The sequence below is a fragment of the Ranitomeya imitator genome, chromosome 6, assembly GCF_032444005.1.
Source record: "Ranitomeya imitator isolate aRanImi1 chromosome 6, aRanImi1.pri, whole genome shotgun sequence".
Taxonomy (NCBI): domain Eukaryota; kingdom Metazoa; phylum Chordata; class Amphibia; order Anura; family Dendrobatidae; genus Ranitomeya; species Ranitomeya imitator.
Genome location: NC_091287.1, coordinates 564,395,749 through 564,420,393, shown reverse-complemented (window position 1 = coordinate 564,420,393; position 24,645 = coordinate 564,395,749). Strand labels below are relative to the sequence as shown.

The window sequence follows — 24,645 nt, the reverse complement described above, 5'->3', positions numbered from 1 at the left end:
ATTATTGGATTTAAGATAAAGTAAGGGCAGGGTAAGATTGTAGTAACACCGTACGTAGTGAAGAGGCAGTGACCCACAAAGTTCCAACACAAAAGTCTCTTAATGTGTTTCCTCACAGCATTAAAGTCCAATTCACACAAATGCATATAACTTCAGGGTATATTATCAGTGTTCAGTTCACACCAGTTCACAGCAATACAAATCATATGGCTTTAGATTTGCTATCCCTAAACAGGCCAGACTTCCCTTGTTCAGTTTCCCTGGGCGGCCGCACGCCATATGACAGTCTCCATACATCCTCATATGTTGCAGACACTACACACGCCAGCCCCATCCGCCTAGTTCCCGTGGGTGTCCTGCATCACTGTATCACAGACTATTACAGTCTCTTTACTCACACAGCCGTACACAGCCCAGGGTATCCTCCAGATAGCAGCCGGGAACCATATCCAACTGTTTGCAATCGTTACACATGCTAGTCCTCTTTCGGGCACAGGATATCCACCTCCGAGCACAGGACTGTCCACATCTGTCTCTTTCGGGCATAGGACATCCACCTTCGGGCACAGGACTGTCCACATCCGAGACCAGTACCATGAATATCTTGCATCGCTGTACACTCTGTGGGTGCCAGGCTATTCAGCTGCTCTGGGTGCTGGCTCTGCTGGACTGTGCTCCCATGCACTCAGGCAGTGCTCTGCAGGCCTCTGCTCTGCACACCAGCACACACCAGACTGACACTGACGTACACCTGACACACCCATACCTCTTACTGCAGGGCTTTTAACACACACAAACCTGTGGCCTTCAGCCACATGGAAAACCCGGATCAGAAATCCGTGACTCCCATGCACACCTACGGACTTCATCCGTCTGCATACACAACCTGGGGAGAAGACAGCGACCTCTACCTGTGACATGAGTCACTGCCTCACAGTAGATCCAAAACGTCAGAAAGCGCCAATCTCTCAAATACTTTTCTCAGAGCATCGTGACCGGGGGTAGAACCGAGCTTTGTAATTCGAAAACTTTCCATCTTTTTATTTATTTATTTTTTTCAGCCGTTAGTGGTTTTACTGAAAAGTTCAGGGTTATCCTGGTTTAAGGTTCACATTGAGCCGAGCTGCATCAGGGTGCGTTGAGCATTGATTTCCAAAAATAGGTCATCAATATCAGATTGTTCGGGGTCTGACACATGGCGGCCCTCCGAGTCAACTGGTAATAGCTCTTGTGGCCAGATGTTATCGATGAACAAAGCTCTGTTGAAAATGTAGTGGCCACGGCCGGGTACAGCAGATCACCTCCTGACTTTTTTTTTTTATAATAGGAGCCTCAGTACCCAGCAGTGGCGACTACACATCGAACTGAGCTGTAATTGCCTACATTCGGCGACCAAAAAATGGTAACTGGAGGTTCCAGTTGTCAGACACCCACCTGCCATCTGATATTGATGACCTCTTTTCTACTTGTTTCTGCTTTCACTGGTCCGATCGCTGGTCTAATACCACGATACTTGTCCAACTATTAAGAAAAAAAGATAAAGATATTTTGTCACAAAATAATTATTTTATGAGGGATTTTTTTTTAGTTTTGAAAGAGCAAGTTGGCTAGGAGGCACTAAACACATAATCCTCTAGTGAGTTCATGCTGACAAAACATTTTACACATTATTGGCTCAAAAGCTCTGGAGCAACAACATCGCTCCCAAAAAAATAACAACTGCAGTATATTTTGGATGATAAGATGCACTTTTTAGCAAGAAACAAAACTTGCTGAAAAGTGCTTGTGTGCTATAGTTAGAAGGCAGCTATCCCCACCCGGCTCCCGCAGTGCCAGACCCGCAATGCTGTGATGTGGGAGAGCGCTCAGAAAGCTGCGCCTCCCCTCGTCAACTAACAGCAGTGTTCAGCCATATTACATGGCCCAGCAATGCTTTCTCTCCTTGCAGACACTGACCTGTCTGATCAGTAAAGCTCAGGAGAATAAGCAGACCGTTCAATCTGCCGGACGCTCCTCTGCTGAGCTCGTACCTATACTATGCTCAGCTGTCCCTGCGTTATCCTGTCCTCCTGATGTCACTGGAGCTAAAAAGTAATATGCAGAGCAAAGTGTGGGGCCTGCTGCACAGACTGGGACATCATGGGAGCTGTGCTACAGGGAACTATTAGTGCTATACATATATACAGTCTGCTGTGCGCCACAAGATGTAGATGGTGTGGAGTTGATGACACACTCCACTCTGCTACATCTGTCTAGTTAAAGGGGGGGGGGGGATGTGGAAACCACAAACAAGAATTGCGACTCAACACTTCCATAATAAATACAAAACTTTATTTAGAATCTCAAAAAATAGACAAGTAGATGACGGTGACAAGAAGCATAAAATGCAGCCATTAAAAACATACATGCAGCTGTACAAATGGACGCCACCAGCCTAAGTAACACCAAATGATTTATCCAATTATATAATCAAATATGGCTTTCTTTGACCCATCCCATACTGTATATCTAATTTATTCACCAATATATATTGCAGTACAAGATTACACCGTGTGCAGAATTATTCGGCAAGTTGTATTTTGATCACATGATACTTTTTATACTTGTTGTCCTACTCCAAGCTGTTCAGCCTTGAGAGCCAACTACCAATTCAGTAAATCCGGTGATTTGCATCTCTGTAATGAGGAGGGGTGTTGTCTAATGACATCAGAACCCTATATAAGGTGTGCTTAATTTTTAGGCAACTTCCTTTCCTTTGGCAAAATGGGTCAGAAGAGAGATTTGACGGCTCTGAAAAGTTCAAAATTGTGAGATGTCTTGCAGCGGGATGCAGCAGTCTTGAAATTGCCAAACTTTTGAAGCGTGATCACCGAACAATCAAGCGTTTCATGGCAAATAGCCAACAGGGTCGCAAGAAGCGTGTTGGGCAATAAAAGGCGCAAGATAACTGCCCATGAATTGAGGAAAATCAAGCGTGAAGCTGCCAAGATGCAATTTGCCACCATTTTTGCCGTATTTCAGAGCTGCAACGTTACTGGAGTAACAGAAAGCACAAGGTGTGCGATACTCAGGGACATGGCCACGGTAAGGAAGGCTGAAAAACGTCCACCTTTGAACAAGAAACATAAGATAAAACGTCAAGACTGGGCCAAGAAATATCTGAAGACTGACTTTTCAAAGGTTTTATGGACTGATGAAATGAGAGTGACTCTTGATGGGCCGGATGGACGGGCCGGAGGCTGGATCAGTAAAGGGCAGAGAGCTCCACTCCGACTCAGACCCAGCAAGGTGGAGGTCGGGTACTGGTATGGGCTGGGATCATCAAAGATGGACTTGTGGGACCTTTACGGGTTGAGGATGGAGTGAAGCTCAACTCCCAGACCTACTGCCGGTTTCTGGAAGACAACTTCTTCAAGCAGTGGTAGAGGAAGAAGTCGGTATTGTTCAATAATAACATGATTTTCATGCAGGACAATGCTCCATCACATGCCTCCAACTACTCCACAGCGTGGCTGGCCAGTAAAGGTCTCAGAGAAGAACAAATAATGACATGGCCCCTTGTTCACCTGATCTGAACCCCATAGAGAACCTGTGGTCCCTCATAAAATGTGAGATCTACAGGGAGGGAGAACAGTCCACCTCTCGGAGCAGTGTCTGGAGGCTGTGGTGGCCGCTGCACGCAATGTTGGTCGTAAACATCGAGCTACTGACAGAATCTATGGATGGAGGCTGCTGAGTGTCATCATAAAGGAAGGGGGCTATAATGGGCACTAATTTTTTGGGGTTTCGTTTTTGCACGTCAGAAATGTTTATTTCTAAATTTTGTGCAGTTATATTGGTTTACCTGGTGAAAATAAAAAAGTGAGATGGGAACATATTTGGTTTTTATTAAATTGCCTAATAATTCTGCACAGTAATAGTTACCTGCACACACAGATATCCTCCTAAGATAGCCAAATATGAAAAAAAACACTCCAACTTCCAAAAATATTAAGCTTTGATATTTGAATCTTTTGGGTTGATTGAGAACATAGTTGTTGATCAATAATAAAAATAATCCTCTAAAATACAACTTGCCTAATAATTCTGCACACAGTGTACATTGACTAAGACCAGTATGGTTACTCGTATGCGATAAGACAAAGAAGGTGCCTCATTGTAAATACCAAATGACAGGTATCAAGTAATAGGTGCCAAGATATAGATAATTACCTAAAGTGAGTTGCACACATATGGTCCCTCAGGCTGGCGCGTCTCGGATGTCCATTGTCGGGGGGCCTGACAGATGGACAAAACCGGCGATATAAATATATCAATGAAGTTCAACTCTCAAAATTCAAGAGATTCGAGAGACTATCAATTGAAAAAGGTATATCAATGGAAGAAGACATCTGTACAGCCGAAATATACACAGCTGACTATTTTGCATACATCTATTTATCTACAGATAATAAATGGGAAATGTTTAAGAACATCCTAAATAGGCAGTGTAAGCGGTTTATACCTTGTGGGAATAAAAGGACTAGAAATAGGAAAAACCCAATGTGGCTAAACAAAGAAGTAAGACAGGCAATTAACAGTAAAAAGAAAGCATTTGCACTACTAAAGCAGGATGGCACCATTGAAGCTCTAAAAAACTATAGGGAGAAAAATACTTTATCTAAAAAACTAATTAAAGCTGCCAAAAAGGAAACAGAGAAGCACATTGCTAAGGAGAGTAAAACTAATCCCAAACTGTTCTTCAACTATATCAATAGTAAAAGAATAAAAACTGAAAATGTAGGCCTCTTAAAAAATAGTGAGGAAAGAATGGTTGTAGATGACGAGGAAAAAGCTAACATATTAAACACCTTCTTCTCCACGGTATTCACGGTGGAAAATGAAATGCTAGGTGAAATCCCAAGAAACAATGAAAACCCTATATTAAGGGTCACCAATCTAACCCAAGAAGAGGTGCGAAACCGGCTAAATAAGATTAAAATAGATAAATCTCCGGGTCCGGATGGCATACACCCACGAGTACTAAGAGAACTAAGTAATGTAATAGATAAACCATTATTTCTTATTTTTAGTGACTCTATAGCGACAGGGTCTGTTCCGCAGGACTGGCGCATAGCAAATGTGGTGCCAATATTCAAAAAGGGCTCTAAAAGTGAACCTGGAAATTATAGGCCAGTAAGTCTAACCTCTATTGTTGGTAAAATATTTGAAGGGTTTCTGAGGGATGTTATTCTGGATTATCTCAATGAGAATAACTGTTTAACTCCATATCAGCATGGGTTTATGAGAAATCGCTCCTGTCAAACCAATCTAATCAGTTTTTATGAAGAGGTAAGCTATAGGCTGGACCACGGTGAGTCATTGGATGTGGTATATCTCGATTTTTCCAAAGCGTTTGATACCGTGCCGCACAAGAGGTTGGTACACAAAATGAGAATGCTTGGTCTGGGGGAAAATGTGTGTAAATGGGTTAGTAACTGGCTTAGTGATAGAAAGCAGAGGGTGGTTATAAATGGTATAGTCTCTAACTGGGTCGCTGTGACCAGTGGGGTACCGCAGGGGTCAGTATTGGGACCTGTTCTCTTCAACATATTCATTAATGATCTGGTAGAAGGTTTACACAGTAAAATATCGATATTTGCAGATGATACAAAACTATGTAAAGCAGTTAATACAAGAGAAGATAGTATTCTGCTACAGATGGATCTGGATAAGTTGGAAACTTGGGCTGAAAGGTGGCAGATGAGGTTTAACAATGATAAATGTAAGGTTATACACATGGGAAGAGGGAATCAATATCACCATTACACACTGAACGGGAAACCACTGGGTAAATCTGACAGGGAGAAGGACTTGGGGATCCTAGTTAATGATAAACTTACCTGGAGCAGCCAGTGTCAGGCAGCAGCTGCCAAGGCAAACAGGATCATGGGGTGCATTAAAAGAGGTCTGGATACACATGATGAGAGCATTATACTGCCTCTGTACAAATCCCTAGTTAGACCGCACATGGAGTACTGTGTCCAGTTTTGGGCACCGGTGCTCAGGAAGGATATAATGGAACTAGAGAGAGTACAAAGGAGGGCAACAAAATTAATAAAGGGGATGGGAGAACTACAATACCCAGATAGATTAGCGAAATTAGGATTATTTAGTCTAGAAAAAAGACGACTGAGGGGCGATCTAATAACCATGCATAAGTATATAAGGGGACAATACAAATATCTCGCTCAGGATCTGTTTATACCAAGGAAGGTGACGGGCACAAGGGGGCATTCTTTGCGTCTGGAGGAGAGAAGGTTTTTCCACCAACATAGAAGAGGATTCTTTACTGTTAGGGCAGTGAGAATCTGGAATTGCTTGCCTGAGGAGGTGGTGATGGCGAACTCAGTCGAGGGGTTCAAGAGAGGCCTGGATGTCTTCCTGGAGCAGAACAATATTGTATCATACAATTATTAGGTTCTGTAGAAGGACGTAGATCTGGGTATTTATTATGATGGAATGTAGGCTGAACTGGATGGACAAATGTCTTTTTTCGGCCTTACTAACTATGTTACTATGTTACTATGTTACTATTTCTTCTCTCCGTACACAATCTGATGCATCTACCTCTTCTATGGTGACAAGGTCAGGAGCTAACAATAAGAGACCAAGAAATTATAACTATCACCCCTACAGAAGAGTGAGCAATCGGCCACAGGAGGATGAACATAGAAATAACAAGGTAATCGCTCTAAGTAGTCACGTCCTCACTAGTCCCGACTTTTCCCTGCTTCTGAAGGGTTCATCATTTTTCCCAGTTGCTGGATTTGATACTTTTTCCACCATCAAAGATCTCCATATTTTTGCACTTTCACTACTGTTCAAACATTTCTTCTATGATGATAATATATCTAAATTATTCCCCACAGAGGAAGAACAATCAGCATTGAGGGTACTGGAAGAACTGTCAGGGGAGCACAGTACTCCGGATGGAGGTAAGATACCTCCGTCCATTAGGCCGCGCTCTAAGAGATTTCCCCCCATTTCGCAATGCAGCAGTATTGATCGGTTTGTTAAGGTGGTGACTAATGAGTTGCTACGGATTCCACACTATATACAACATAACAGTCTGACTAGGGAGGAGCGGGTACGCCTGAAACACGAATCTTCCTGATGTGGTCATCAAACCAGCAGAGAAGGGGTAACTGTTATGACCTGGTGGTTAAGAGGCCACACTGAAATGACCTGGTGGCTAAAACGCAACATGGAACGAGCTCTGAGAAGGTGGTATCTCTACTGACCGCAGTCCCTAATCCTAACAACACAACTAGAAATAGCCGTGGGATGTTCCTGACACTCCCTAGACACCTCGTCACAGCCTAAGATATAACTACCCCTAAAGAAGGAAATAGAAAGCTATCTTGCCTCAGAGAAACCAGCAAAAGGAAAGATAGCCCCCCACAAATATTGACTGTGAAAGGAGAGGGAAATGACGAACACAGAAATGAAATTAGAATTCAGCAAAGGGGAGGCCAATACTAAACTAGATAGACAGAGAGCAAAGGATACTGTGCGGTCAGTATTAAAAACTACAAAATCCACGCAGAGTTTACAAAAATGAACTCCACACCGACTCACGGTGTGGAGGGGCAAATCTGCTTTCCCAGAGCTTCCAGCTAGCCTAAATAAGACATAGTGACAAGCTGGACAAAATAGACAAAATGCAAAGCAATAGAGTCCAAACAAATGGACAAACAAACTAGCAAAACTTATCTTTTGCAGACAAGGACTGGCCATATGAGAAATCCAATGGAAGAATCAAATCCAACCAAGAACATTGACAGCAGGCATGGACTAAAGCCCAGAGCAGGTTTAAATAACAAACCCAGGCAAGGCGATTAGTGAAGGCAGCTGCTAAAGCTACCTAACGGAGCAGCAGTTCCACTCAAAACCACCAGAGGGAGCCCAAGGGCAAACTCGCAAACATACCATTATCAACCACAGGAGGGAGCTCCAGAACGGAACTCACAACAGTACCCCCCCCCTCCTTGAGGAGGGGTCACCGAACCCTCACCAGAGCTCCCAGGCCGATCAGGACGAGCCAAATGGAAAGCATGAACCAAATCTGGAGCATGAACATCAGAGGCAACAACCCAAGAATTATCCTCCTGGCCATAACCCTTCCACTTGACCAGATACTGAAGCTTCCGCCTCGAAAAACGAGAATCCAAAATCTTCTCTACCACATATTCCAATTCCCCCTCAACCAACACCAGAGCAGGAGGATTAACGGAGGGAACCATAGGCACCACATATCTCCGCAACAAGGATCTATGGAACACATTATGAATGGAAAAGGAAGCTGGAAGGGCCAAACGAAAAGACACTGGATTGATAATTTCAGAAATCTTATAAGGCCCAATAAAGCGAGGCTTGAACTTAGGGGAAGAAACCTTCATAGGAACATGACGAGAAGACAACCAGACCAATTCCCCAACACGAAGCCGGGGACCAACACACCGACGACGGTTAGCAAAACGCTGAGCCTTCTCCTGAGACAACGTCAAATTGTCCACTACATGAGTCCAAATTTGCTGCAACCTGTCCACCACGGAATCCACACCAGGACAGTCAGAAGGCTCAAGCTGCCCGAAGAAAAACGAGGATGAAAACCAAAGTTACAAAAAAAAGGCAAAACCAAGGTAGCCGAACTAGCCCGATTATTAAGGGCAAACTCGGCCAACGGCAAAAAGGTCACCCAATCATCCTGATCAGCAGACACGAAGCATCTCAAATAGGTTTCCAAGGTCTGATTGGTTCGCTCCGTTTGTCCATTTGTCTGAGGATGGAATGCAGAAGAAAAAGATCAATGCCCATTCTAGCACAAAAGGACCGCCAAAACCTAGAAACGAACTGGGAACCTCCGTCAGACACAATATTCTCCGGAATACCATGCAAACGAACCACATGCTGAAAAAATAATGGAACCAAATCAGAAGAGGAAGGCAACTTAGGCAACGGCACCAAATGGACCATCTTAGAAAACCGGTCACAAACCACCCAAATGACCGACATCTTCTGAGAAACAGGAAGATCAGAAATAAAATCCATGGAAATATGCGTCCATGGCCTCTCAGGAATAGGCAAAGGCAAAAGCAACCCGCTGGCACGGGAACAGCAAGGCTTAGCCCGAGCACAGGTCCCACAGGACTGCACAAACGAACGCACATCCCGCAACAAGGAAGGCCACCAAAAGGACCTAGCCACCAAATCTCTGGTACCGAAAATCCCAGGGTGACCAGCCAACACCGAACAATGAACCTCAGAAATTACCCTACTAGTCCATCTATCAGGAACAAACAATTTCCCCACAGGACAGCGGTCAGGTTTATCAGCCTGAAACTCCTGAAGTACCCACCGTAAATCAGGGGAGATGGCAGAAAGAATCACCCCCTCCTTGAGGATCCCAGGCAGCTCAAGGACTCCCGGAGAATCAGGCAAAAAACTCCTAGAAAGGGCATCAGCCTTCACATTCTTAGATCCAGGAATATACGAGACCACAAAATCAAAACGTGAGAAAAACAAAGACCACCGAGCCTGTCAAGGATTCAACCGCTTAGCAGACTCGAGGTAAATCAGATTCTTGTGATCAGTCAAGACCACCACGCGATGCTTGGCTCCCTCAAGCCAATGTCGCCACTCCTCAAATGCCCACTTCATAGCCAACAACTCCCGATTGCCGGGATCATAATTACGCTCAGAAGACGAATATTTTCTGGAGAAGAAGGCACAAGGTTTCATCAAAGAGCCATCAGAATTTCTCTGAGACAAAACGGCCCCTGCCCCAATCTCAGAAGCATCAACCTCAACCTGAAAAGGGAGAGAAACATCCGGCTGACGCAACACAGGGGCAGAAGAAAAACGACGTTTTAGCTCCTGAAAGGCCTCAACAGCCGCAGAGGACCAATTCACCACATCAGCGCCCTTCCTCGTCAAATCGGTCAGAGGCTTCACCACACTAGAAAAATTAGCAATAAAGCGACGATAAAAATTGGCAAAGCCCAAAAATTTCTGAAGGCTCTTTACAGATCTAGGTTGAGTCCAATCATGAATGGCCTGGACTTTAACAGGGTCCATTTCAATAGCCGAGGGAGAAAAAATGAAACCCAAAAAAGAAACCCTCTGAACTCCAAAGAGGCACTTAGACCCCTTCACAAACAACGCATTAGAACGAAGGACCTGAAACACCATCCTGACCTGCTTCACATGAGACTCCCAATCATCGGAGAAAACCAAAATATCATCCAAATACACAATCATAAATTTATCCAGATAATTCCGGAAGATATCATGCATAAAGGACTGAACTACCGATAGAGCATTAGAGAGCCCGAATGGCATCACAAGATATTCAAAATGGCCTTCGGGCGTATTAAATGCTGTTTTCCATTCATCACCTTGTTTAATACGCACAAGATTATACGCCCCTCGGAGGTCGATTTTAGTAAACCAACTGGCCCCCTTAATCCGAGCAAACAAATCAGTAAGCAAAGGTAACGGATACTGGAATTTGACAGTGATCTTATTGAGAAGGCGATGATCTATACAGGGTCTCAAGGAGCCATCCTTCTTGGCAACAAAAAAAAATCCTGCCCCCAACGGTGACGAAGACTGGCGAATATGCCCTTTCTCCAAGGACTCCTTTACATAATGTGACGATCTGACTGCACTCTGATGTAATCTGAGCGCAGTCCTATAGTGACCGTGAGAACGGAAGACTGAGACAATCTGACTGCACTCTGATGAAATCTGAGCGCAGTCCAATAGAGACTGTGAGGACGGAAGAACCGGACAGAGAGTGGACCCTCTGGGTCACGGTACTGATACACCCAGGGACGAGCGAACCCGCGATGAAAACCCCTATACAGGGATAGTTGGGGAGCAGGCCCGAGGGGAACAATACCGCAACAGCTGGCACCAAGAGGGACGGCTCTGGAAAGGACAGAAGGGACGAACCAAGGGAGACGGGCTGGGAAAATGGAGGGAAGACAGGAGGAGAATGAGCCTGAGAAAATGGACCAGACCGGAGCAGAAAAGGATCTGAACCAGACAGGGCCAAGCGAAGGTACAAACTGCACACAACAATCAGGCACCTCCATTATGGAGGCGAGGCCTGATATAGCCCAAAGAAGTACCTGATTGGAGGAGACAGGAGCAGGGAGGGTCCGAAATGGTTAACTGGAGGAAGAAGTGCACGCCCGCGTCCTAAGGCGCATGTGTGGAGCAGGTACAGGACGGGAGGGAAGAGGAGCGCGCACCCCACGCCGAAATCCCCGAGCAGCAGGAAGAGGACGCGGGGAACCGGCGCGACACCGAGAGCGGCGAGGAGAAATGGAGAGAGCGGGACTGATAGGAGAAGCGGCCGCAGCATCAGAGGAGGCCGGTATGACAGTACCCCCCCTCCTAAGACTACCCCCTCCGAGACTGGCTGTGAATCTTCTCAGAATCTGTGGAGCATTAACGTTCTCCCTAGGCTCCCACGACCTCTCCTCAGGACCAAACCCCTTCCAATCAATAAGATAGAAGACCCTTCCTCTAACCCTCTTCATGGCCAGAATATCCTTTACTTCAAAATCATTGTCAATGCTAAAGGGCTGAGGGGAGTCCATGGGTGCAGGAGAGAATCGATTAAGAATGAGAGGTTTCAAGAGCGAGACATGGAAGACGTTAGGGACTCGGAGAGAAGCCGGCAATCTCAATCTATAGGCCACGTTGTTAATACGTCCCAAAATCTCGAAGGGACCGATGTATCGAGGGCCCAACTTGTAGGAAGGAATCTTCAAGCGAATGTGTTTAGTCGAAAGCCAGACTTTGTCACCAGGATGATACGGTGGAAGATCCCTCCTCCTTTTGTCGGCGTGTCTCTTCATCTGGGCTGCAGTCCGAACGAGAGCCTCCTTGGTCTCTCTCCAAATTTGGGAAAATTCAGAAGAAAAAGCGTGCAGGCACTCCAGAAGGGGAAGACATAGGAAGAGGTATTCCCGGATTCAGACCAGAAACCACAAAGAATGGAGATTTAGAAGTTGCCCCACTAGGATGATTATTATGGGCAAACTCAGCCCAAGGAAGAAGAGTTACCCAGTCATCATGATGAGCGTTGGTAAAATTGCGGAGGTAGGAGGTCAAGATTTGATTTATCCGTTCCACTTGCCCGTTAGTCTGAGGATGATAGGCGGAGGAGAAATCCAGCGAAATGCCCAAGAGCTTACAAAGTGCTCTCCAGAACTTGGAGGTAAATTGGACCCCTCGATCCGACACAATTCGCTGAGGAAGTCCATGTAATCTGAAGATCTGATGGATGAAAATTCTTGCCAATTCTGGAGCCGAGGGTAATCCAGGCAATGGAACGAAATGGGCCATCTTGGAGAACCGATCCACCACCACCAGGATGGTTGTGCATCCAGAGGAACAAGGCAAATCTGTAACGAAATCCATAGCTATTTGTTGCCAAGGGGCCTCGGGAACGGGTAACGGATGCAGGAGACCAGAAGGTAGCCCTCTAGGTACTTTGTTTTTAGCACAAGTCGTGCAGGAGGCCACAAAATCCGAAGTATCTTGTCGGAGAGACGGCCACCAATAGTACCGGGAGAGAAGAGCGAGAGTCTTCTTGGTGCCGACATGTCCAGCAACTTTGGAAGAATGTCCCCAATGCAATACCTCTGTTCTCTTGTCACACGGGACAAAAGTTCTGCCAGGGGGAACAGAGAGGAGGTTAGAGGGAGCCACCATGATGATTTTGGCAGGATCAATAATATGTGAAGGACCTTCTTCTGTCTCGGGAGATTGCAAGGATCGAGAAAGTGCATCCGCTTTAGAATTCTTATCTCCGGGTCGAAAATGAAGCTTAAAATCAAAACGAGAAAAGAACAAAGACCATCTGGCCTGTCTGGAATTAAGTCTTTGGGCGGATTGAATGTAAGCCAAGTTTTTGTGGTCTGTGAAAATTTTAAAGGGATGAATGGCCCCTTCCAAGAGATAACGCCACTCCTGTAGAGCCATCTTTATAGCAAGTAATTCTCGATCTCCAATTGAATAATTGCATTCCGCGGGCGAAAATGACTTCGAGAAGAACCCACAAGGAACCAGACGAACGGAGAGAGATCTTTGGGAGAGAGTTGCCCCAGCACCCGAAGAGGAGGCATCCACTTCAAGGATGAAAGGCCTGCTGGCCACAGGCCGGTGAAGAACAGGAGCAGATGTGCAGGCCCTTTTTAGGGAGAGAAAGGCGTCTTCTGCCTCCGGAGGCCAAACATTGTGAACCGCTCCTTTCCGGGTAAGAGCGGCGAGAGGCTTGGTCACAGAAGAGAAATGCGGAATGAATTGTCTATAGTAGTTAGCGAAGCCCAAAAATCGTTGGATGGCCTTCACTCCAATAGGACGAGGCCACTTAAGTACAGCAGATAGTTTCTCAGGATCCATCTCCAACCCCATGTCAGAAATAATATATCCCAAGAAAGGCAAAGAAGTCTGTTCAAACAAACACTTCTCGATCTTTGCGTAGAGGCGATTCTCCCGAAGACGCTGTAGAACCAGACGAACACTTCTTCTGTGAGAGGACAAGTCGGGTGAAAAAATAAGGATGTCGTCAAGATACACCACCACACAAGAATACAGTAGATGACGGAAGATCTCATTTACAAATTCCTGGAAGACCGCTGGAGCGTTACAGAGACCAAAGGGCATGACCAGGTATTCATAGTGGCCATCCCGGGTGTTGAAGGCAGTCTTCCACTCGTCTCCAGCGCGAATTCGGATCAAATTATAGGCTCCGCGTAAATCTAGTTTGGAGAAAATTCGGGCTCCTCTCAGTCGGTCGAAGAGTTCAGGAATCAGCGGTAGGGGATACATATTCTTGACTGTGACGATCTGACTGCACTCTGATGTAATCTGAGCGCAGTCCTATAGTGACCGTGAGAACGGAAGACTGAGACAATCTGACTGCACTCTGATGAAATCTGAGCGCAGTCCTATAGAGACCGTGAGAACAGATGACTGTGACAATCTGACTGCACTCTGATGAAATCTGAGTGCAGTCCAATAGAGACCGTGAGGACGGAAGAACCGGACAGAGAGTGGACCCTCTGGGTCACGGTACTGATACACCCAGGGACGAGCGAACCCGCGATGACAACCCCTATACAGGGATAGTTGGGGAGCAGGCCCGAGGGGAACAATACCGCAACAGCTGGCACCAAGAGGGACGGCTCTGGAAAGGACAGAAGGGACGAACCAAGGGAGACAGGCTGGGAAAACGGAGGGAAGACAGGAGGAGAATGAGCCTGAGAAAATGGACCAGACCGGAGCAGAAAAGGATCTGAACCAGACAGGGCCAAGCGAAGGTACAAACTGCACACAACAATCAGGCACCTCCATTATGGAGGCGAGGCCTGATATAGCCCAAAGAAGTACCTGATTGGAGGAGACAGGAGCAGGGAGGGTCCGAAATGGTTAACTGGAGGAAGAAGTGCACGCCCGCATCCTAAGGCGCATGTGTGGAGCAGGTACAGGACGGGAGGGAAGAGGAGCGCGCACCCCACGCCGAAATCCCCGAGCAGCAGGAAGAGGACGCGGGGAACCAGCACGACACCGAGAGCGGCGAGGAGAAATGGAGAGAGCGGGACTGATAGGAGAAGCGGCCGCAGCATCAGAGGAGGCCGGTATGACACATAACTCCGCATGGCGGCATGCTCTGGCACAGACAGATTGAAAAGTCGGCCCTTAGGGAACTTACAGCCTGGAATCAAGTTAATGGCACAATCGCAGTCCCTATGAGGAGGCAGGGAACTGGACTTGGGCTCATCAAATACATCCTGGAAATCCGACAAAAACTCAGGAACTTCAGAAGAAGGGGACGAGGAAATGGACATCAAAGGAATATCACTATGTACCCCCTGACAACCCCAACTAGTCACAGACATAGATCTCCAATCCAGCACTGGATTATGTTCCTGTAACCATGGAAAACCCAGCACAACAACATCATGCAAATTATGCAACACCAAAAAACGAATATTTTCCTGATGTGCTGGAGCCATGCACATGGTTAACTGTGTCCAGTACTGAGGTTTATTCTTGGCCAATTGTGTAGCATCAATCCCCCTTAAGGGAATAGGACTCTGCAAAGGTTCCAAGGAAAAACCACAGCGCCTGGCAAATTCTAAGTCCATTAAGTTCAGGGCAGCGCCAGAATCCACAAATGCCATAACAGAGAAGGACGACAATGAGCAAATCAGGGTCACAGACAAGAGAAATTTAGGCTGTATAGTACTAATGGTAACAGACCTAGAGACCCTCCCAGTACGCTTAGGGCAATCAGAGATAACATGAGCAGAATCACCACAGTAAAAACACAGGCCATTCTGACGTCTGAATTTCTGTCTTTCTGCTCTAGTCAAAATCCTATCACATTGCATAGGCTCAGGACTTCGCTCAGAGGACACTGCCATATGGTGCACCACCTTGCGCTCACGCAAGCGCCGATCAATCTGAATGGCTAGAGATAGACTCGCTCAAACCGGCAGGCGCAGGAAAGCCCACCATAACATCTTTAATGGTTTCAGAAAGACCTTTTCTGAAAATAGCAGCCAGCGCCTCTTCATTCCATTTAGTGAGCACAGACCATTTTCTAAATTTCTGGCAATATAACTCTGCCGCTTCCTGACCCTGACACAGGGCCAACAGTGTTTTCTCAGCATGCTCTACAGAGTTAGGTTCGTCATACAACAATCCGAGCGCCTGAAAAAATGCATCTACATTCAAAAATGCCGGATTCCCTGTTTCAAGAGCAAATAAGGATATGCAGTAAGGATATGATGATTTTCACTTGCTGAATGGGATCACCAGAACAACGGGGTTTCAAAGCAAAAAACAATTTACAGCTATTTTTAAAGTTCAAAAACTTGGATCTGTCCCCAAAAAACAAATCAGGAGTAGGAATTCTTGGCTCTAGAGCCGGAGTCTGAACAATATAATCTTGGATACTCTGGACTCTTGCAGCAAGTTGATCCACACGAGAAAACAAACCCTGAAGCTCCATGCCAAAACATATATCCTGAACCACCCAGAGATCAAGAGGAAAAAAAAGACAGAACAGAGCACAGAAAAAAAAATGGTTCAGAACTCTTCTTTTTTCCTTCTTTTGAGACGCATTCAATTCATTCTTGGCCTGCTGTACTGTTATGACCTGGTGGTTAAGAGGCCACACTGAAATGACCTGGTGGCTAAAACTCCCTAGACACTTCGTCACAGCCTCAGATATAACTACCCCTAAAGAAGGAAATAGAAAGCTATCTTGCCTCAGAGAAACCCCCAAAAGGAAAGACAGCCCCCCACAAATATTGACTGTGAAAGGAGATGGAAATGACGAACACAGAAATGAAATTAGAATTCAGCAAAGGGGAGGCCAATACTAAACTAGATAGACAGAGAGCAAAGGATACTGTGCGGTCAGTATTAAAAACTACAAAATCCACGCAGAGTTTACAAAAATGAACTCCACACCGACTCACGGTGTGGAGGGGCAAATCTGCTTTCCCAGAGCTTCCAGCTAGCCTGAATAAGACATAGTGACAAGCTGGACAAAAGAGACAAAATGCAAAGCAATAGAGTCCAAACAAATGGACAAACAAACTAGCAAAACTTATCTTTTGCAGACAAGGACTGGCCATATGAGAAATCCAAGGGAAGAATCAAATCCAACCAAGAACATTGACAGCAGGCATGGACTAAAGCCCAGAGCAGGTTTAAATAACAAACCCAGGCAAGGCGATTAGTGAAGGCAGCTGCTAACGGAGCAGCAGTTCCACTCAAAACCACCAGAGGGAGCCCAAGGGCAGAACTCGCAAACATACCATTATCAACCACAGGAGGGAGCTCCAGAACGGAACTCACAACAGTACCCCCCCCCCCCCCCTCCTTGAGGAGGGGTCACCGAACCCTCACCAGAGCTCCCAGGCCGATCAGGACGAGCCAAATGGAAAGCATGAAGGAGGGAGCTCCAGAATGAAACTCACAACAGGTAACATTGTGTTATGGCCTAAGGCCATGTATGAAAAGGAGGCATTCCGTCAACTCCATAATAAGATCTGTTACAAAAAAAATGACCTATAACCCCTTGTCTGCTTTTGGTTTGTAACTCAGGGATATTCTATTCAGGGCTACCATATCGGAGATCATCACCAAGGAGCTGGCTACAGCTCTGATTGTAATGGAGCCGACAATACCTACATTTTATCTCCTCCTACATTTTATGGGGCGCGAATCTCCAGAAAACAAGATCTTCGGAAGCACAAGATCTCAGGAAGCACAAGATCTCCAGAAGCATGAGACCTCCAGAAGCATGAGATCTCTAGAAGCACAGGACCTCCATAAGTACAAGATCTCCAGAGACATGAGATCTCCAGAAGCACGAGACGTCCAGAAGCACAAGATCTCTAGAAGCACAAGATCTCCAGAAGCACAAGTTGCGCACAGTGTCCGAGGCAAAGTTCACCCTGCAAATCCACTGGACATTAATTCCTAGAAAACACAGGTGAGCTCCAAACCAATCACTGCTCCCACATGTACCTTGGAGAATGGGTCACTTTTCAGCAATTTCTGTGTTTCTGGCAGCTCAGGGGTTGTGCAAATGGCACCCGCAAACTACTCCAAGAAAATGTACACCCCAGAAGATAAACTGCTCCTTCCGTCCTCAGCCCTCATGTTCCCGCACAGTAGTGTCTGAGAACGGAGGGTAGCGCCACACTGGGATACGTAATGTGTTACTGGAGTGCTGGAGCATCCATAATGGGTTCACTTCTGGGGGGGGGGGGGTTCTACTGTTTTTGCATTTCGTGGTCTCTGGAACTGCGAACTGGCACCAGCAATCTATTCCAGAATTTTAGCGCTCCTTCCATTCCATGCCACACTGTTTGCCAAATAGAGTACAACCACATGTAGGGTATCGCCTTGTTTGGGCGAGATTGTGTTAGATGTTTTCAGTGCATTTTCCCTCATCCATTCTGAAGACGAACAATTTAAAGTTAATGCAAAATTTTAGTTGATGGAATATAATTTTTATTCCACTTTTCATTCTTTTAGGTGACGTACCTGAAGGGTTAACAAACTTGAAAAAAAAGTCCACTATTGAGTGTAACATAGAACCAAAAACACATGGGCTACTTGCACATTGAACAAGTCTGTATGAACATGTTCACACCACCGAGAAACTTGAAGACACAAAAGAGCACAGTGAGGTCAAAAATACTCTGTTGTAAAAAAATCACAGTAATAAGCAAGTGCTAGTCAAAAGATGGAAAAAACAGGGTATTTAGTTGATACGTTTTTTTGCAAAAAAAGTATACTAAGCTGCTCCACCAATCGCCAAGGTATACCTATATAGAGCAGTCCTATCTAATGTATATAATCCCTATCTGATGTATTTGAAAACCTGATCATCTGTATAGCAGGTCCACATGGATATTCCCTCACTGAACCCTGCTTATACAGGTACTATACAGATGATCAGGTTTTTAAATACATCAGATAGGGATTATATACATTAGATGGGACTGCTCTATATGGGTATACCTTGACGATTGGTGGAGCAGCTTAGTGTACATTTTTTTGCAAAAAACCTATCAACTAAATACAGTTTTTTTCCATCTTTTGACTAGCACTTGCTTATTACTGTGATTTTTTACAACAGAGTATTTTTGACCTCACTGTGCTCTTTTGTGTCTATTGAGTGTAACATGTAGAGATCTCGACACTTATAGCCTCGGCTGCTGTCACTGAGGTCATGAATGTAGCCTCAGGAAGGTTCTGCTGCTGATTGTACAAATCATCAGGATCCGCTGCCGACAGCTCCTGTGTAATCACTGACGTCAGTGATGGAGACAAAACCAGAGATGCTGCCGGCAGCTCCTGTGTAATCCCCAACCATTCGTGTCCCTGATGGACACAAGTCCAGTGTTAGGGTCAGGAAAGGTGCCCCCTGGTCCCAGGTCACTTGTCAGTCAAATCGTGACAATGGGGTTAAGGTCAGGAGAGTTTGCTGCCAATCAAGCCCAGTGATACTGTTGTTTTTACACCAGGTATTGGTACTTTTGGCAGTGTGGACAGGGGCCAAGTCTTGCTGGAGAATGACATTTCCATCTCCAAAAAGCTTGTCGGCAGAGGGAAGCATGAAGTGCTCTAAAATGTCCTGGTAGATGGCTGCGCTGACTTTGGTCTTGATAAAACCCACTGGATACACACCAACAGATGACATGGCTCCCCAAACCATCACTGATTGTGGAGACTTCACACTAGACTTCAGCACCTTAGATTGTGGCTAGTGATGAGCGAATATACTCGTTAGTCGAGATTTCTCGAGCACGCTCGGGGGTCCTCCGAGTATTTTTTTAGTGCTCAGAGATTTAGTTTTTCTTGCCGCAGCAGAATGAATTACATCTGTTAGCCAGCATAAGTACATGTGGGGGTTGCCTAGTTGCCCTGCCGCGAAGGCTCACAATCTACAAGGGATGGGTGAGAATACAGTAGGTGAGGGTAGAGATGGTCATGCAGCGTTTTGGTCGATCGGTGGTTACTGCAGTTTGTAGGCTTGTCGGAAGAGGTGGGTCTTCAGGTTCTTTTTGAAGGTTTCGATGGTAGGCGAGAGTCTGATGTGTTGTGGTAGAGGGTTCCAGAGTAGGGGTGATACGCGAGAGAAATCTTGTATGCAATTGTGGGAAGAGGAGATAAGAGGGGAGTAGAGGAGGAGATCTTGTGAGGATCGGCGGTTGCGGGTAGGTAAGTACCGGGAGACGAGGTCACAGATGTATGGAGGAGACAGGTTGTGGATGGCTTTATACGTCATGGTTAGGGTTTTGTACTGGAGTCTCTGGGCAATGGGGAGCCAGTGAAGGGATTGACAGAGGGGAGAGGCCGGGGAATAGCGGGGGGACAGGTGGATTAGTCGGGCAGCAGAGTTTAGAATAGATTGGAGGGGTGCGAGAGTGTTAGAGGGGAGGCCACAGAGCAGGAGGTTACAGTAGTCAAGGTGGGAGAGGATGAGGGCATGGACTAGGGTTTTTGCAGATTCTTGGTTGAGGAATGAATGGATTTGTGAAATATTTTTGAGTTGAAGTCGGCAGGAAGTGGAAAGGGCTTGGATATGTGGTTTGAAGGAGAGATCAGTGTCAAAGATTACCCCAAGACAGCGAGATTGTAGGACTGGGGAGAGTGGGCAGCCATTTACTGTAATGGATAGGTTCGTTGGTGGGGGGGGGGGCGTGAGATGGGGGAAACACGATGAATTATGTTTTGTTCATGTTAAGTTTCAGAAATCTAGCAGAGAAGAAGGATGAAATAGTGGACAGACATTGAGGGATTGTGGTTCGTAGGGTGGTGATATCTGGTCCAGCATAGAGATGATACTGAAAACCGTGAGATGTAAATCATTCAGCTGCGGCAAAAAAAACTAAACTTCCAAGAACTAAAAAATACTCGGAGGTCATCCGAGCATGCTGGAGAAATCTCGAGTAACGAGTATGTTCACTCATCACTAATTGTGGCCTCTCCACTCTTCCTCCAGACTCTGGGACCTTGGTTTCCAAATGAAATGCAAAATTTACTTTCAGCTGAACACAACACCTTGGACCACTGACAACAGTCCGTTTTTTTTTCTTCTTGGCCCAGGTAAGACGCTTCTGGCGTTGTCTATTGGTCATGAGTGGCTGACACAAGGACTGTGACACTTGTAGCCCATGGAGATGTCTGTGTGGTGAAGCAATGATGCCAGCAGCAGTCCGCTCCTTGTGAATCTCCCCCACATTATTGAATGGCCTTTTCTTAACTATCCTTTCCAGGCTGCGGTTATCCCAGTTGCTTGTGCACCTTTATATAACCACACTTTTTCTTTCCATACAGATCCCCACCACCACACAGAACCCTGCCACTGCTCACAGATCCCCACTACCGCACAGAACTCTGCCACAGCACAGAATCCTGCTGCCGTACACAGATCCCCACCACCACACACAGATCCCCGCTGCTGCACACAGAACATGTAGCGTGGGAACATATAGCGTGGGAACATGTAGCGTGGGAACATGTAGCGTGGGAACATATAGCGTGGGAACATGTAGCTAGACCTGCTACATATCCCCACTCTACATGGCTCCACGCTACATGTTCCCACTATGACACTTGTCCTTTTTAATGGACATGTAGTTTTTTTTTTGCTTGTAACATTTGTGAATGCTTACCTGTCCAAGGCCGGTTTCACACGTCCAGATAATTCCGGTACCGGAAAAAATCGGTACCGGAATTATCCATGTCCGTGTGCCCGTGCGTTTTTGTGGCACATCAGTGTGCTGCCCGTGTGCCCACTGGGTACCACACGCACCGTGCAGGAGACAGCGCTAAAGTTTAGCGCTGTCCCCTGCATCGTGCTGAAGCCGCGATTCATATCTTCCCTGCAGCAGCGTTTGCTGTAGAGAAGATATGAATAATAGTGTTTAACATAAAGATCTATGTGCCCAAAACCTGTGCGCCCCCCCCCGCTATTCTGAAAATACTCACCCGGCTCGCTCGCCGGCGCTGCTTCCTGTCCTGGCCGCATCTTCTCCTGTATGCGGTCACGTGGTGCTGCTCATCTACAGTAATGAATATGCGGCTCCACCCCTATGGGAGGTGGAGCTGCATATTCATGACTAATCGGTGGCGGCTGTCTCCTGCACGGCACATGGCCTGCATACGGACAACGTCCGTGTGCGGTACGTGTTTTACACGGACCCATTGACTTTAATGGGTCCATGTAATCCTTGCGCTCCCACGAACACTGACATGTCTCCGTGTTTGGCACACGGAGACACGGTCCGCAAAAAATCAATGACATCTGCACAGATGCATTGATTTTAATGGGTCTACGTGTGTCAGTGTCTCCGGTACGTGAGGAAACTGTCACCTCATGTACCGGAGCCACTGACGTGTGAAACCGGCCTAAATGGGCCTCAATACAAATGCACAAGCAGGGTTCAGCGGACCCAAGTAAAATAGCAAATGCACAGGTGCAATACCTGATGAAACAGCCAGCCTTCAATTCGGGTATGTTTCCACGTTCAGGAAACGCTGCGTGTTTGACGCTGCATAGAGACGCAGCGTCAAACACGCAGCGTCCAGATGTTACAGCATAGTGGAGGGGATTTAATGAAATCCCGTCTCCACTATGCGTGGTAACTAGTGTTGAGCATTCCGATACCGCAAGTATCGGGTATCGGTCGATTCTTGCGGTATCGGAATTCCGATACCGAGATCCGATACTTTTGTGGTATCGGGAATCGGTATCGGATCCATATTAATGTGTAAAATAAAGAATTAAAATAAAAAATATTGATATATTCACCTCTCCGGAGGCCCCTGGACATCACCGCTGGTAACCGGCAGGCTTCTTTGTTTAAAATGAGCGCATTTAGGACCTGAGAATGACGTCGCAGCTTCTGATTGGTCGCGTGCCGCTCATGTGACCGCCACGCGACCTATCACAAGCCGCTACGTCATTCTCAGGCCCTAAACTCCTCATTCTAGGAATTTAGGACCTGAGAATGACGTCGCGGCTTCTGATTGGTCGCGTGGCGGTCACATGAGCGGCACGCGACCAATGAGAAGCCGTGACGTCATTCTCAGGTCCTAAACGCGCTCATTTTAAACAAAGAAGCCTGCCGGTTACCAGCGGTGATGTCCAGGGGCCTCCGGAGAGGTGAATATATCAATATTTTTTATTTTAATTCTTTATTTTGCACATTAATATGGATCCCAGGGCCTGAAGGAGAGTTTCCTCTCCTTCAGACCCTGGGAACCATCAGGATACCTTCCGATACTTGGTGTCCCATTGACTTGTATTGGTATCGGATATCGGTATCGGCGATATCCGATACTTTTCGGGTATCGGCCGATACTATCCGATACTGATACTTTCAAGTATCGGACGGTATCGCTCAACACTAGTGGTAACGCACCCGGCGGTCCTGCGACTCCGGACATGCGTTGCGTCTTTTAAGATCGCAGCATGTCCGTATACCTTGCGGCGACGCTGCAAGTTATAACACAGGGTCCTATGCATGGGGTGCGATGATCCCGGATGTGTGCTATGAACACATCCGGCATCATCGCGTCCCAGAAGGGGGCGGAGCTTAGCGCAGAGCGGATTTGCCGCTCCGAATAAACCGCCGGCCATCCTGAAGGTGGACACATACCCTAAGGCCGGTGTCACACTCAGCGTATAAAAATACGGTCCGTAATTTACGGCCGTAATATGCAGAAAAGTCCCCAAAATAGTGGTCCGTCGCTCCTCCGTAGGCAGGGTGTGTCAGCGCATGGCATCCTCCATATGTAATCCGTATGGCATCCGTACTGCGAGATTTTCTCGCAGGCTTGCAAAACCGACATACGGACATACAAGGAATCCATGTGCTCAAAAAATAATAAAAACATATATACTGTCTATATATATATATATATATATATATATATATATATATATGTCAGTGAGACATATATATATATATATATATATATATATATATATATATATTTGTACATACAAATCGATAAGCATGTACTATAAATGGCTGAGAGCATGTTTGGTAAAAAGAGCTCTCCCAGTCTAAATATAAATATACGAGAGCATCGCTCCCAAATGGAATATATACTACACTAGCGAAAAAGGGAGCATAGACGCAAATGATTTTATAAAAAACATATAACAATTTTATTGGTATACAAATTCAAGAAATAAAATACAAACAATAGTTACGCATACTGGAAAAAATACATCAAAATTCCAACATGTGAAGGAGGAGGAGAGCCAACCAGTACACTAAAAGGTAAGGCACACATCCATAGTATGATCTGGATAAGAATCAAAAAGACAAACAAGTGGTGTGTGCTCCTATGGTGAGGAGACACCTCCTAGAGGACTAGCGTGCCATAGCATGTAGTACGCCATAGTGTCCCGACATTACACATATCTAACAAGTAGAATGAACTTACCCATAGTGGATCAGAATACGTGTGTGGCCTTCCCTAACCCTAACCATAAAGGGATGCTAACCCTACCCCTAACACTACCCTTAAAGGGATTAGGGGTAGGGTTAGGGGTAGGATCCCTTTATTAATATTATGGTGTGGGGTGGTTTATCAGTGTGTTTTTATGTTGTTTTTTTTTTTTTTTTTAAACGCATGCGTTTACATAGACAGCAATGCATTTTTTTGCCGCAAAAAAAACGCCGCTAAAAATACTACATGTTGCATTTCTGCAACACAACGCATGCAGAAAAAAAACGCATGCGTTGCAAAAACACGTCAAAACGCATACAAAAAAACGCATGCGTTTTAATGTTAAATATAGGGGGAAAACGCATGCGGGTTTTTTTGCGTTTTTTGCTGCAAAAACGCAAACAAAAAAAAACGCAAATGTGAAACCACCCTTAAAAGCTGGTAATTCAATTGCCGGCTTTTGCTATCTAGCGCTGGATGAAATATTAATATATATACATATATGTGTCTACTGACATATATATATATATATACCTATTCTATGTGTACACATTTATTCTACCTATTCTACTGTAAGCTTTCAGT

The 24,645-nt window shown here is 45.8% G+C and overlaps 1 pseudogene; it reads left to right on the top strand.

Moving 5' to 3' along the window:
• The window catches only part of LOC138643203 (zinc finger protein 271-like), a 93,100-nt pseudogene that overhangs the window by 26,770 nt on the left and 41,685 nt on the right, over nt 1–24,645 (top strand).